Below are 13,363 nucleotides of genomic sequence, written 5' to 3'. Positions count from 1 at the left end.
AAAGCGACATGATGCAAAAGTACTCCATCCCACAACTGCTTAACTTGAGGAATAACAGCAGTCCAACATATATCTCAGCCATTAAACAACTTAAACTTCAAAGCCGACCCCGCTACATCCATAGAAGCTGCCGTAGAAAGTTTGTTTTCTCTCAGTCTGGTGACACCATTCCATCCCTTTGGTCAGCCGAGCGCATTGTCGCACGCCATCTACGTCATCAGAACGCCTCTCTACTTGGAGTAAATAGCGTTGAGAAATCTATTTGCACAAGACCCGTCACTACGGAGCGGAACATAAAACGTGGAGTGGATTTCAGTCTACTTCGTTCTTTACAGTACATCACTCCATCAAACATCAAAATTGAACTGTTTAATACACAGTCTCTCACAAACAAATCTTGTCTTATACACAGCCACATATTGGACAGGAATATTGATATCATGTGTCTTACTGAGACCTGGCATCAGCCAGAGGGATTTTTTGCATTAAATGAAGCATGTCCTCCGGATTATCAATACTTGGAGAAAGCCCGCCACTCCGGTCGCGGTGGTGGCCTAGCAGTAGTACACCGCAGTGACTTAAAACTCACCCCGCTGTCTCTGCCTGACCTGTTCACTTTTGAATGCCTTGCCTTCAGATGTAAACCACCCTGCACTATGACTATACTTCTCATTTACCGGCCTCCTAAGCAAAATCCAGCTTTTATCCCAGAGATAAATGAATTTCTCACTTCACTCTGTGCTACATCTGCAAATATTGTTATACTTGGAGATCTGAACATTCACGTTGACACCCCCTCCTGTCATCCAGCAGTTGATTTTTTACAGCTATTGGCTGGTCTAAATCTTAAACAGCTTGTTGACGTCCCCACACATAACAGAGGACATACACTTGATCTGGTGATTACTGACTGTGCTCCCATTGAAAATCTGCTGGTATACGATCTCGGAGTGTCCGATCACAAAGTCATCTCAATGGAGGTGAACTTTTCTCATTACAGCAAACCAAAACGTCGAATCCATTTCAGAAACATAAAAAATATCAACCCAGACACTTTGGCTTTGGACCTCCTGCAAATTCCATCCGAAAATTGTACATCAGTATATGAATCAGTGGATTTTTATAACAGCACCCTGAGCAGTATTTTGGACCTCCACGCACCTGTAAAAACACGAATAGTCACTTTCTCACGTACATCTCCCTGGTTCACTCCAGAACTACGGAAAATGAAAACAGCAGGTCGTGTACTTGAGCGGCGTGCTTCAAAAACTGGACTTACTGTTCACAAAATAGCCTATCAAGAACATCAAAAGGCCTATTCAATGTCGCTAAAAAAGGCACGGACACAGTATTATTCAAGCATCATAAGTAAAAATCAGGGAAACTCCAAGAAGCTTTTCTCTACCATAAACCATCTCACCAAGCCACAAACTAGTTCACATAATGACACATCAGAAGAGAAATGCAATAGCTTCATCACTTTCTTCAGAAAAAAAAGTTGAGACCATCCGCTCTCGACTCTCCAGCACCCCTGCTCTGTCTGTCACCACTGCCGACCCACAGCCTGGGACCTTCCAGCCTCTCTGTTGTTTTTCTGAAATCTCTAAACAACAGGTTGAGGACATCATCAGCAGGATGAAAGCTTCCACCTGTATGCTGGATCCTTTTCCTACAGCTCTGGTGAAAACTCACATCAGTTCTCTTAGTCCCTTAATAACCAAAGTCATCAACCATTCTTTATGCACTGGCCATGTTCCATCTGCTCTTAAAACTGCTGTCATCAAACCCCTTCTAAAAAAACCAACTTCAGACCCTGAAGTTCTTGCAAACTACAGGCCTATTTCCAACCTTCCATTCCTGTCCAAGGTTCTAGAAAAAGTTGTTGCTGCCCATCTTCAGGATCATCTTAATTCAAATTTCCTTTTTGAAAAATTTCAGTCCGGTTTCCGTTCCGCTCACAGCTCCGAAACAGCCCTGATCAGGGTCACAAATGACCTGTTGATGGCGGCTGACACTGGCACACCATCGCTTCTTATCCTACTGGATCTATCTGCAGCTTTTGACACGGTTGATCACAATATCCTCCTTCAGCGCCTCCATCATACTATCCGACTCTCTGACACTGCTTTGAGCTGGTTCCAGTCCTACCTGTCTGGAAGAACAGAGTATGTTTCCTTGGGAGGTGTAAAGTCTCAGACGCATACAGTCACTTGCGGTGTTCCTCAAGGGCCGGTTCTCGGCCCGATTTTGTTCACCATCTATACTCTTCCCCTTGGCCACATCATCAACAGGCATGGAATATCATTTCATTACTATGCCGATGACACTCAGCTATATATAAAAACCAACCCCATCTCATCTACAGCCACTCTGGCATCATTGAGCTCCTGCCTTGAAGAGATTGAGGTATGGATGAAGGCAAACTTCCTACAGCTAAATAGCTCCAAAACAGAAGCTATTTTAGTTGGTACACCACATCAGGTCCAGTCATCACCAATAACCCACATTAACTTCTCTGGTCAAAACATTCCACTATCATCGACAGTCACTAACCTGGGCGTAAGATTTGATGCTCAACTCACATTTGACGCCCACATAAAACATCTGTGTAAAACCTCTTTCTATCACCTCAGGAACATTGCTAAACTCCGTCCCACACTTGGTCTGTCAGATGCTGAAAAACTTGTCCATGCTTTTGTATCCTCGAGGCTGGACTACAGCAACTCTCTCCTCTTTGGAATTCCTGGAAAAAGCCTTCAAAAACTACAATATATTCAAAACAGTGCAGCAAGGATCCTAATGAGGATAAGAAAATATGAGCATATCACTCCCATCCTTCACTCTCTTCACTGGCTTCCTGTCTCATACAGGATTAACTATAAAATCATCCTACTTACCCATCAATGCATCCATGGCAATGCACCCCCCTACTTAAAGGAACTACTCACAATGCAAAACTCTTCACGCAATCTCCGCTCCGGAAACAAAGTCCTTCTTCAACCACCCAGAACTAAGCTCCGTACTATGGGGGATCGAGCCTTCTGCTCAGCCGCACCGCGTCTTTGGAATTCCCTTCCAGAAAACCTAAGGGCTCCTCAAGCCATAGACTCTTTTAAGAAAGGACTAAAAACCTTACTTTTTAAGCAAGTATTTTTTACTTTTTGCTAACTTTTTTATTATTTTTTAATTTTTTAATTTTTTAATTTTTAAAAAAAATAATTTTTTTCTCTTCACGGTTTTTATCTTTGTTTATACTCTGTAGCACCTTGGTATTGTTTTTAACTATGAAAAGTGCTTTACAAATAAAATATATTATTATTATTATTATTTTTAAAGGATTCTCCGCCCGGCCCTCCACTGGGGGAAGGAGCGGTGCCTTCACCACCTCCTGAAGAGCAACTTGATCCACCTATGGGTCGCCCTTCTCAGGGTCGTTTGCACCTGCGCTTGCCTCCTGGTTTGGCAGCGGCCTGGACAGGCATGGTCGACTTCCTACGGCCTGCTCCACACTGAGGCGGCTGCTGTTGCTGAGGCTTAGCGGGAGCGGAGAACGCCGCAAGAGGTCAACCTCGGCGACGAGCGGGCCCAGAGTCTGTGGCCGGCGGACGGGTGGGAGCAGCACCGGTCCGCCGAGGCAGGATGTGTCGGATGGCCTCCGTCTGCTTCTGGGCGGCCGAGAACTGTTGGGCGAAGCTCTCAAACGCGTCGCCGAATAACCCAACCTGGGAAAGAGGGGCATCCAGGAACCGGTATTTATCGGTGTCCCTCATATCCGCCAGGTTGAGCCAGAGGTGGCGCTCCTGGACCACCAAGGTGGACATCGCCTAACCGACTGAACGTCCGGTTTCCTTCGTCGCTCGAGGAGCGAGGTCGGTTGCCACACGGAGCTCCCAGAAGAGCTCTGGGTCAGAACCACCCTGGTTCATGTCCATGAGCGCCTGGGCCTGGTGGACCTGCAGAAGCGCCATGGCATGGAAGGCGGAAGCAGCCTGTCCACAGGGTCTGTAAGCCTTCGCTGTGAGACCGGACGAAAACTTACATGCCTTGGACGGGAGGCGTGGATTGCCCCGCCAGGAGGAAGCGGAAGGTGGACACAATCGCATCGCGACGGCACGCTCCATCGGGGGGACATCCACATACACCTTAGCCGCCCCACCGTCGAGGGTGGTGAGAGGGGAGGAGCCACTAGGACGGCTTCTGGCACTATACGGCGCCGTCCACGTCCTAGTAAGCTCCTCATGCACTTCCGGAAAGAACGGTACCGGGGCGACGCGCTGAGAACCAGCACGGCCTCCCCCCCGAGATACCAATCATCCAACCGAGAAGGCTCGGGACATGGTGGAGGGTTCCACGCAAGCCCGACCTTCTCGGCGGCCCGGGAAAGCATAGCCTCCCATTCTGGATCTGACTTGGGCAACGCCACACTCCCAGAAGGGGGTAACGCAGCCGAATCTTCATCTCCAGAGGACTGAAGCTCCCCCTCCGATGCTGCGATTGACATCGGATCACAGGGGGGGCCCCAAAGGAGACGGCTGGTCGTCCATGAGAAGGACCAGCGCGTTCCTTTGGAAGCTCCAACGGCGGCAGCGCTTGAGAGGCGTGAGGGGATCCTCAGATCACCCTGACCATGCGCAAAAGTAGGTTTATTCTGAGGTCCAGAATAAACACTAGATCTGGGCATTGGCGAGGGGACTGCACCTCCCTTGAGGTAAGCGAGTCTCGATCTTAGCGCTGCCATAGTCATATTCCCGCGATGAGAACATGAGCTATTCATAAAAGCTGCCTCAGCGTGCTGAACACCGAAACATGAGAGGCAACAATTGTGGCCATCTGCTGGCGCCAGGGAACGACCGCATCCAGAAACGCACAAGCGGAATGACATCCTGTTGCTCTTTTAGTTGAAAACAAAAAATTTAGAATAGAAAAAATAACTCCCTCAATGCTGAAGCACCCAGGGATAGCCGCGGTGTAATCGGGGTACACACTCAAAGAGGAACGCCCACCGAGACAGACACATACACATACACAGACACACACAAAGAATGCTGTGAAAACAGCAGTTGTGAGCTGTAATGCTCGCGGCCATCGCTGATCGCGCCATCACACCAGCACTGGAACAGAGTATTTTCTCTCCTTTGAAGCAGTCTTCAACGTTGCAGCAGTCTGCAGAAACTCAGTCAAAACGAAAGCTCGGCTCCGAAGCGAAAGACAATGAGTGCATGCGCCTGGTTCCTGTTTATACCCGCGCTGCGGGGCAGGACGCGTGACGCTTTTCACGCACGTCAACATTGGCTTGTTCTGTAGACACTCAAAGTTGATAGGGCTCCCTGAAGTGATCCCATTACGTCGCCACATCGACGTCACGTCGAACGTGAGCGATTGAAAGGGAACCAGGAATACAGGTTTAATGTGACACATTCCATTTAGGATCATCTCATGATTACGACCCTAAAGGACTATCAGTCTCTATTTTGGATTAGCAGCTCACAATCTCTTATCATTTTCAGCTGTCCCAGTGTAAACAACCAAGAACAAAATAAATGATGGCAACCAGGCAACTTTGGGAATCAATTAAATTCACTTTCTTCTTTTTTCTTTAATCTTTTTTTTGTGTGTGAATTTTAAACTAAAATGAAAAAACAAAAAACAAAACAAATGACAAGGAATTCCTTCTAAATGTAATAGTTTTACCTCTCTCCTGGGGAGAAAAACAGACTTTCAAATCTTACAAATAAAATTTCTCACAGTGAAAGTTGCTTTTTCAAGGACTGTAAGGCAATTAAAGCTAAATACCATGGTTAGTGATTATTGCCTTATGTTTGCAAGGAGCCAAGCTATTATTGCTCAAGCAAATGCATCGTGTATGATCCATGCATCATTTGCTTAATACAATAAGGTAATACAATATGTTTTCAACTTTGCATAATTAGTTGAGTCGTTTCATTATTGCAAACTGAGGTATTTGGGAAAGGGAACGGTGCTGAAGATTCCCGCCTGCGAGCAGGAATGCTAATCTAATTATTGAGGCAGTACATTTCATCTTACTTTGCATTCGCAGGTCAGGCTTTGTGGAGCAGATGTGCTGTGAAATTAATTTTCTTTGGTGTAACAGCAGACATTTTCGTTGTCTTTGTTATGCAATTTCCATTTCACAGATGATAACCTATTATCACTTTATTCAAGGAAAACATGCTAATGGCCAGGAGGTAGACTGAATTATTCATATATTTCCTCACTTGTCTTCTGCAGCGTTCATGCACTAGGAAGAGGCTAATGCAAACATGACCAGATCCTTGTAAATTGGCTTGTAGAGGAGGCTGTTAGCATAGTGCCTGGGGACCGATGCTGATAACAGCTGATATCTCCAAACTACAGCCTATTTGTTTGTGTCTAAGTGTACGCATTTGTTTAAAGTGTGTATGTGCCTGAGCAAATGCATGTATTTTTTTGCGCAGCATCATGTACGACTGCAGGCTGACAGGGCATTTTCCAAGCTAATCTGAATTTAACAGCAGCTTTACAGTTTATCTGCAGCAATATCTCATTGCGTCTCCAGTGTAAGAAGCCTTCACGGTCAATGGGTTAATATTTCAATAACTGAAGAGTGTAAGAAGTGTAAAACGATGGGAAAAATCTCTTTGAACGATTAAAGGCACAAAACAAAATAACACACCACAGAGAAATATGCGATGCAATATTTGTTTTGTCCCAGCAATGTTAATGAAAGTAATCTGATAGAGAGGAAAAGTTGCCGATGTTTGAGGGAAAACAAGGGAAAGGCTCCGTTCACCAAGTAATGAAGTCCTCCACGTGACGCAACCTAAACATAATGACTAATGTATTAAAGAGTAGCCTAAGGCAGGAGAAGGAGGATCGGGGGGGGTTGGATTACACCTACAATTTTAGGGTGTTGTAATTGGCATCACCGAGCAGATAACAGTTTGCATACATCAAAAGAGCAGTCAAATCACAGGAGCCTCACTCAATGCAGAGCAGATTTGCATGCTTAAATGCTGATGGACTTTGTTGCTCAACGTTCGGTTGATTTGGTTGAAGTGAAAGGCGATTGGCTGCACTGGACAAGCTACGGTATAAAGGTAAAATCATCAGAAGCTCACAGAAAGATTCTTTACATGATTTAGGGGACAGCTGTATCCAGTATAATTAAGTAAAAAAAGTATGTAATAATGATATTATACTTTTCTTTATCAAAACGTTATTACTAGAATAATTTTCCAAAGTGGTCCCTATTTAGTTATGCATAATTATGAATTTGGCATATGGATCAAGGTATATTTATACCCAATTTTCAGTAAAACAGAAGAGTATGCCAAAATCCAGCTCAAAATTAGAAGTTCAAATTCTTCAGACAATTAACAGAAGTGCTGTCCACTATTTCCCTCTACTTTATTACTATTATTATTATTATTATTATTATTATTATTATTATTATTATTATATACAGCACATATGGGAATGGACAAAGAGCATCTGTAGTTGGTGAAACGATAAACATTTTCCCTTAATCCAGAGTTCACGGCACAGTCAATGACCCGAGATGATTCTCTCATGGCAGAAGAACATTAAGATTACATTTCCGCTAAAATCCAGTTATAGGAAGCTAAGAGGGGCCAAATACATTGTAAGCATTTCTCTAAAAGCTTTAATTGAGACTCTTTTTAATTTTTATGGCAACAAATTTGATTAAATTTGACCTGAAATGTAATCATCTTCATTTTGCAAGCTTCCATCATTAGAGTGGTTGTTCACCTAATTATGAATCAGAAGTCTGATGTTTGATGCCAGTGAATTTAGAAAACATAACAAAAGCCTTTGTGCGTCCTTTTCAATTATAAGGGGATTAATAAATGATCACGAGAACATTTATGAATCATAAATTATCATTACACATGTTACAACCACATTTTAGTATGGTGTTTTGTTTTAGATTAATATGAATATGACAGAAAAATAAGCATGCAACACATCAGGTTACCTATTTGTAAATACCTTTCAACTATGACAAACATGCATGTACCCGACCGAAACTCAGCGCAGGGTTTTGTGGAGTCACTAGATGGCAGTATTTCACCCTGAATCACAAACAACATCTGCTCATTTGGCTGATTTTGCATGACCCATTCTGTCAATAGTTAGAGAACTACTGATATGATTTCAATTGTTATCAAGTGCAACTTTTCCTCCATAGAATTATGGGCCAAAATAACAATGTTAAAATGTCAAAGTGAAACTGAATCACAAAGGTCAATGCACCTCTAATGGTTAGGGTTAGTGATAATAATAATAATAATAATAAACCTTTAATTTGCACATTTACTTAAAGCACATAATAACTGCAGAGTCACACAGAGCAGGACTCTAACCTCATTTGATTTATTATAATATAATCTCTCCATCTCTTATACAAGACAGAATTCACTGCAAGTCTGAAGAACATAACTGTCACAATCCTCATTGATCGTTTGACCACAGTTTATCTTGAAGAACTCTTTATTATACTACTTCCAAACCCCGATCTATATCAATTCAAATCCATATCAATATCAATTTACTCATATCAATATCGTTCTGGTCCCATAGCTCCTCTCATGGAGTTCCCTTGACAAACAATCATAAAACCTTTGACTGAGGCATCCACCGTTTCGGTGATTGTATTAAACGTTATCACGAACGCCCTTGATTCATTCCTGTCCATGTTTATTCATCCTTCCACTCCGGTGCCTTGCGGTTTCCTTATAATATAATTAGAGACGCCTTTTTAGATCAAATACTGATGAAAAAAATCCCCTTTCAAAGGTTTTTTGACATACAATTTTTCTTATCAAAAAACAATAGTAAAAATATTATTTGCTAGCTGGAATTATTAGCAAGGTTGTGTGTTTTTTTATTACAACAGTTAATGTTTTGTTTTTGACATTTATCATTGTAACTGGAACACGTACTAAGAACAGAGTTTTAATTTTTAGACTACATACAGATATAGATTCTCACTTAGATAAAAGAGGAAGCCACACAAAGAGGAAATTGTTATTAAACTAAAATGCTTGTGGAGTTTCAATTAAACACATAAATCACTCTCGTTCATGGTCATTCATTTTTTGTTTCGATCGCCACGGATCGTGGACGCCCAGAGTTTCAAGGTCTCACATGCATGATATCACAATATCACCCACACGGATGCAAGTTTGGAGGAATCCGATATCGTGTGTTTTTGTCTCCACTGCTTTAGATGGCCTACTCTTTCAGACATCCAACAGTAAAAAAACATGTCTCAGAAACATGAAGCATGTGTACATCCTGATCTCCCATAATATTAGTTATAATCAATGGCTGCCTTTTTAATTATTGCTCATGGTAGAGAGCAGGCAAGGCTTGTTTAAGGCGGATCGATATGTGCGAGTGATTGGTGGACGGTGGAGCTGGTCATCAGGTGGGCTGATGTGTAAATCATTGGGGCCTGTGCTGGCGCTGATCAGAACGGTTAGTCCCCCGGCCCGCTGTGGGCTCTGGGTAATGACTGAACCCTTCGTGAACCAACATCTGCGGCCCTCCAAACAACACATCTGATACCTTCCACCAGGACTGGGACTGGGGGAAATTAAGACTTTGCTGTCTTGGGATGAATTTTTCTTCCCTGCCTTTGTCTTTAGTTCCTCGTGTCTAATAATCTTTTGTTAATTTTCATTCTCTATTCACCCCCTCATTCTATCACGTGAGAGGTGATTGTTTTCCCAAGATCATCTCTATTACCTTCTTCCCCCTGCTCCTCTGATCGTAACCCGCCTGGCCAGGCTCTAAAAGGTTAATGACTTTGGCCTTTGGACGTTATTTATAGCGGCGGTAAGAAGAAACACATCTCCGTTCTGTGGAGCTTTACCTCTGATCTATGCGGTTCTCTCTCACGAAAACGCCACTTCGCCTCTTCACTTCTCCTTTTCTGCCTTTGCACTTTTACATCTCCTTAATCATTTATTTTCTCCTTCTAGTGCCTAAACTGATATAAATGACGGTAATCTCAGAATGTGTCAATGGCAGCGTTTCGCAGCTGAGTGGCATTATTTGTCACCATTCTTGCCCTTAAATGAGCTCTTCGCACAGCCACCCTATGTTAAATGGGCAAATAATTGTTTTCCCCGTTTGTCAGGGAGTGTGTTTTTCAACTCATTTATATTAGTCATATGATTAGCAGACATCTGCCGAAGGCCTATCAATCCCAATGAGCTCTGCCCCAACAGCCCAAAAACCAGTTAAACCCTAAAGACTGGCTCACGCTTTCTGCCTTTTCTTCTATATATCGGTTTATTGAAGGATATGATTTTCGGCAAACTTTAAACTAAAATTCAGAATCAAAGCAAAAATCAGAAACGCTTCAGATAGTGACTAGAGGCTGAAAAAACACATAAACCTTGTTTTTATCTCATAAATGAACATAGCTTTTTAGGGTTAGTTTTAATAAATCATAAAACTGCAACTCTCCGTCAGGTTAGTAATTTGATTAACCAGATCTCAAAGCAGTGGTGATCTCTGCAGTTTCTGTGGCTGCTTCATCTAAAAACAAGTCGGATCCAATAATTGAAGTAATGAAATCATTTGTCACTGTGGAAAAGCAGGGTCAAGTCGAGCACAATGCATTATTTGCACTGTATTCAATGCAGTAAAGCTGTGTTGTATATCGGCACGTTAGCAAATGTATTAGGCCATTCAGGAATTCAATGCATACAGAAGATTTGCATAGTGAACAGTTTGTATTGCATAACACTGCAGAGATAGCAATATAGGCTTTATGCTGAACGTCACGTGAACAAACAGGAGAAAGTGTCGGAGAAAGTGTTAACGGCAGGACGGACTGGCGGCGATTTAAGGTAATCGGCTAACCTAGCTAATTCTTTTTATTGTTGCCATTTTATAAGATTTAAAAATCTTAATGTTAGTGAGAAGAAGATAAACTCAGTTATTCTCATCTTTGCTCCTTTGAAGGCTTCTGGAGTAAAACGATTCAATATTTAATGGAGCCCATAGAAAAGACCTGAAGCGGAAGCGATGCGAAGCGAGTTTGTTGACCATAAGTCCCATTGATATAGTTATATACTGTGTTAAGACTGAACACTGATGCGATTAAAAAACTGAATCTCTGTGACACTTGTCTTTAGCTTTGTTAGTGCATTATTGACGTGCATAACTGACTGAGTATGATTATTATGACAACAATGACTATTGTTAAATCAATCTGTGGTTCACAAAAGGGTCATATTTACTAATTAAAAATAGCATAATTACAAGGCATTAAAACATTAAATCCTTTGAAAAGCCCTTGACCTAAAATCAATGAAGGCCATGTAAAGTGCTTTAATGAGTAAGTCTGATCACGAGGCTGTTTTGTGTCTTTTATTCTCGTCTTAGTGAGATGTATTCAGTCGTTCAGGTTATTGTGAAGTGGACGAACCAGCACTAGCATGCATCAGATCAAACACAACACTTCTATAAATGTTTCTATAAATCACATGACTTGATGATGCTCTGAAACACGTCCGTCTAGATGTTTGTCATTTGTGGAATTTGACAGTTGCATTTTATTAAAATGGAAGATAATAGAAATGTATTTGGTTTTGGCAAGGTTGGGATGCAAAGAATGTCTTAATACAGCTAAAAGCATTAAAGTGAAATGAAACATGATTCTGATAACAAGGGATGTGTTGTAGCGTTTGTTGCTCATTTAATTGAATATGCAGAATTCACTCCAATAAAGACTGCAGTGTTTTTGTCAGATGTATTCTGCTTCACACTCTTCTTCATACACTTGTAGTTAGTCTGGGCCACAGTGGCGTCGCGAGCGGTTCTGGCCCCGTACAGTGCGTTTCATTGGCTCTGGCCCGTAGAGTGCGTTTCATTGGCTCTGGCCCGTACAGTGCGTTTCAGTGGGTCTGGCCCTGTACAGTGCGTTTCATTGGGTCTGGGCCTCGTACAGTGCGTTTCATTGGGTCTGGCCCCGTACAGTGCGTTTCATTGTCTCTGGCCCGTACAGTGCGTTTCATTGGGTCTGGGCCTCGTACAGTGCGTTTCATTGGGTCTGGGCCTCGTACAGTGCGTTTCATTGGGCCTTGCCCCGTACAGTGCGTTTAATTGGGTCTGGCCCCGTACAGTGCGTTTCATTGGGTCTGGCCCTGTACAGTGCGTTTCATTGGGTCTGGCCCCGTACAGTGCGTTTCATTGGGTCTGGGCCTCGTACAGTGCGTTTCATTGGGTCTGGCCCGTACAGTGCGTTTCATTGGCTCTGGCCCGTAGAGTGCGTTTCATTGGGTCTGGCCTCGTACAGTGCGTTTCATTGGCTCTGGCCCGTACAGTGCGTTTCATTGGCTCTGGCCCCGTACAGTGCGTTTCATTGGGCCTTGCCCTGTACAGTGCGTTTAATAGGGTCTGGGCCGGTACAGTGCATTTCATTGGCTCTGGCCCGTACAGTGCGTTTCATTGGCTCTGGCCCGTACAGTGCGTTTCATTGGCTCTGGCCCATACAGTGCGTTTTATTGGCTCTGGCCAGTACAGTAAGTTTAATTGGGTCTGGCCCGTACAGTGCGTTTCATTGGCTCTGGCCCGTACAGTGCGTTTCATTGTCTCTGAACCGTACAGTGCGTTTCATTGGTTCTGGCCCGTACAGTGCGTTTCATTGGCTCTGGCCCGTACAGTGAGTTTCATTGGGTCTGGGCCTCGTACAGTGCGTTTCATTGGGTCTGGGCCTCGTACAGTGCGTTTCATTGGGCCTTGCCCCGTACAGTGCGTTTAATTGGGTCTGGCCCCGTACAGTGCGTTTCATTGGGTCTGGCCCTGTACAGTGCGTTTCATTGGGTCTGGCCCCGTACAGTGCGTTTCATTGGGTCTGGGCCTCGTACAGTGCGTTTCATTGGGTCTGGCCCGTACAGTGCGTTTCATTGGCTCTGGCCCGTAGAGTGCGTTTCATTGGGTCTGGCCTCGTACAGTGCGTTTCATTGGCTCTGGCCCGTACAGTGCGTTTCATTGGCTCTGGCCCCGTACAGTGCGTTTCATTGGGCCTTGCCCTGTACAGTGCGTTTAATAGGGTCTGGGCCGGTACAGTGCATTTCATTGGCTCTGGCCCGTACAGTGCGTTTCATTGGCTCTGGCCCGTACAGTGCGTTTCATTGGCTCTGGCCCATACAGTGCGTTTTATTGGCTCTGGCCAGTACAGTAAGTTTAATTGGGTCTGGCCCGTACAGTGCGTTTCATTGGCTCTGGCCCGTACAGTGCGTTTCATTGTCTCTGAACCGTACAGTGCGTTTCATTGGTTCTGGCCCGTACAGTGCGTTTCATTGGCTCTGGCCCGTACAGTGAG

Source organism: Siphateles boraxobius, unplaced genomic scaffold (genome assembly GCF_051911475.1).
Source record: "Siphateles boraxobius isolate OS27281-9 unplaced genomic scaffold, OSU_SipBor_1 221, whole genome shotgun sequence".
Classification (NCBI taxonomy): domain Eukaryota; kingdom Metazoa; phylum Chordata; class Actinopteri; order Cypriniformes; family Leuciscidae; genus Siphateles; species Siphateles boraxobius.
The sequence above is the reverse complement of the archived record's forward strand: the minus strand, read 5'-3'. Positions refer to the sequence as shown.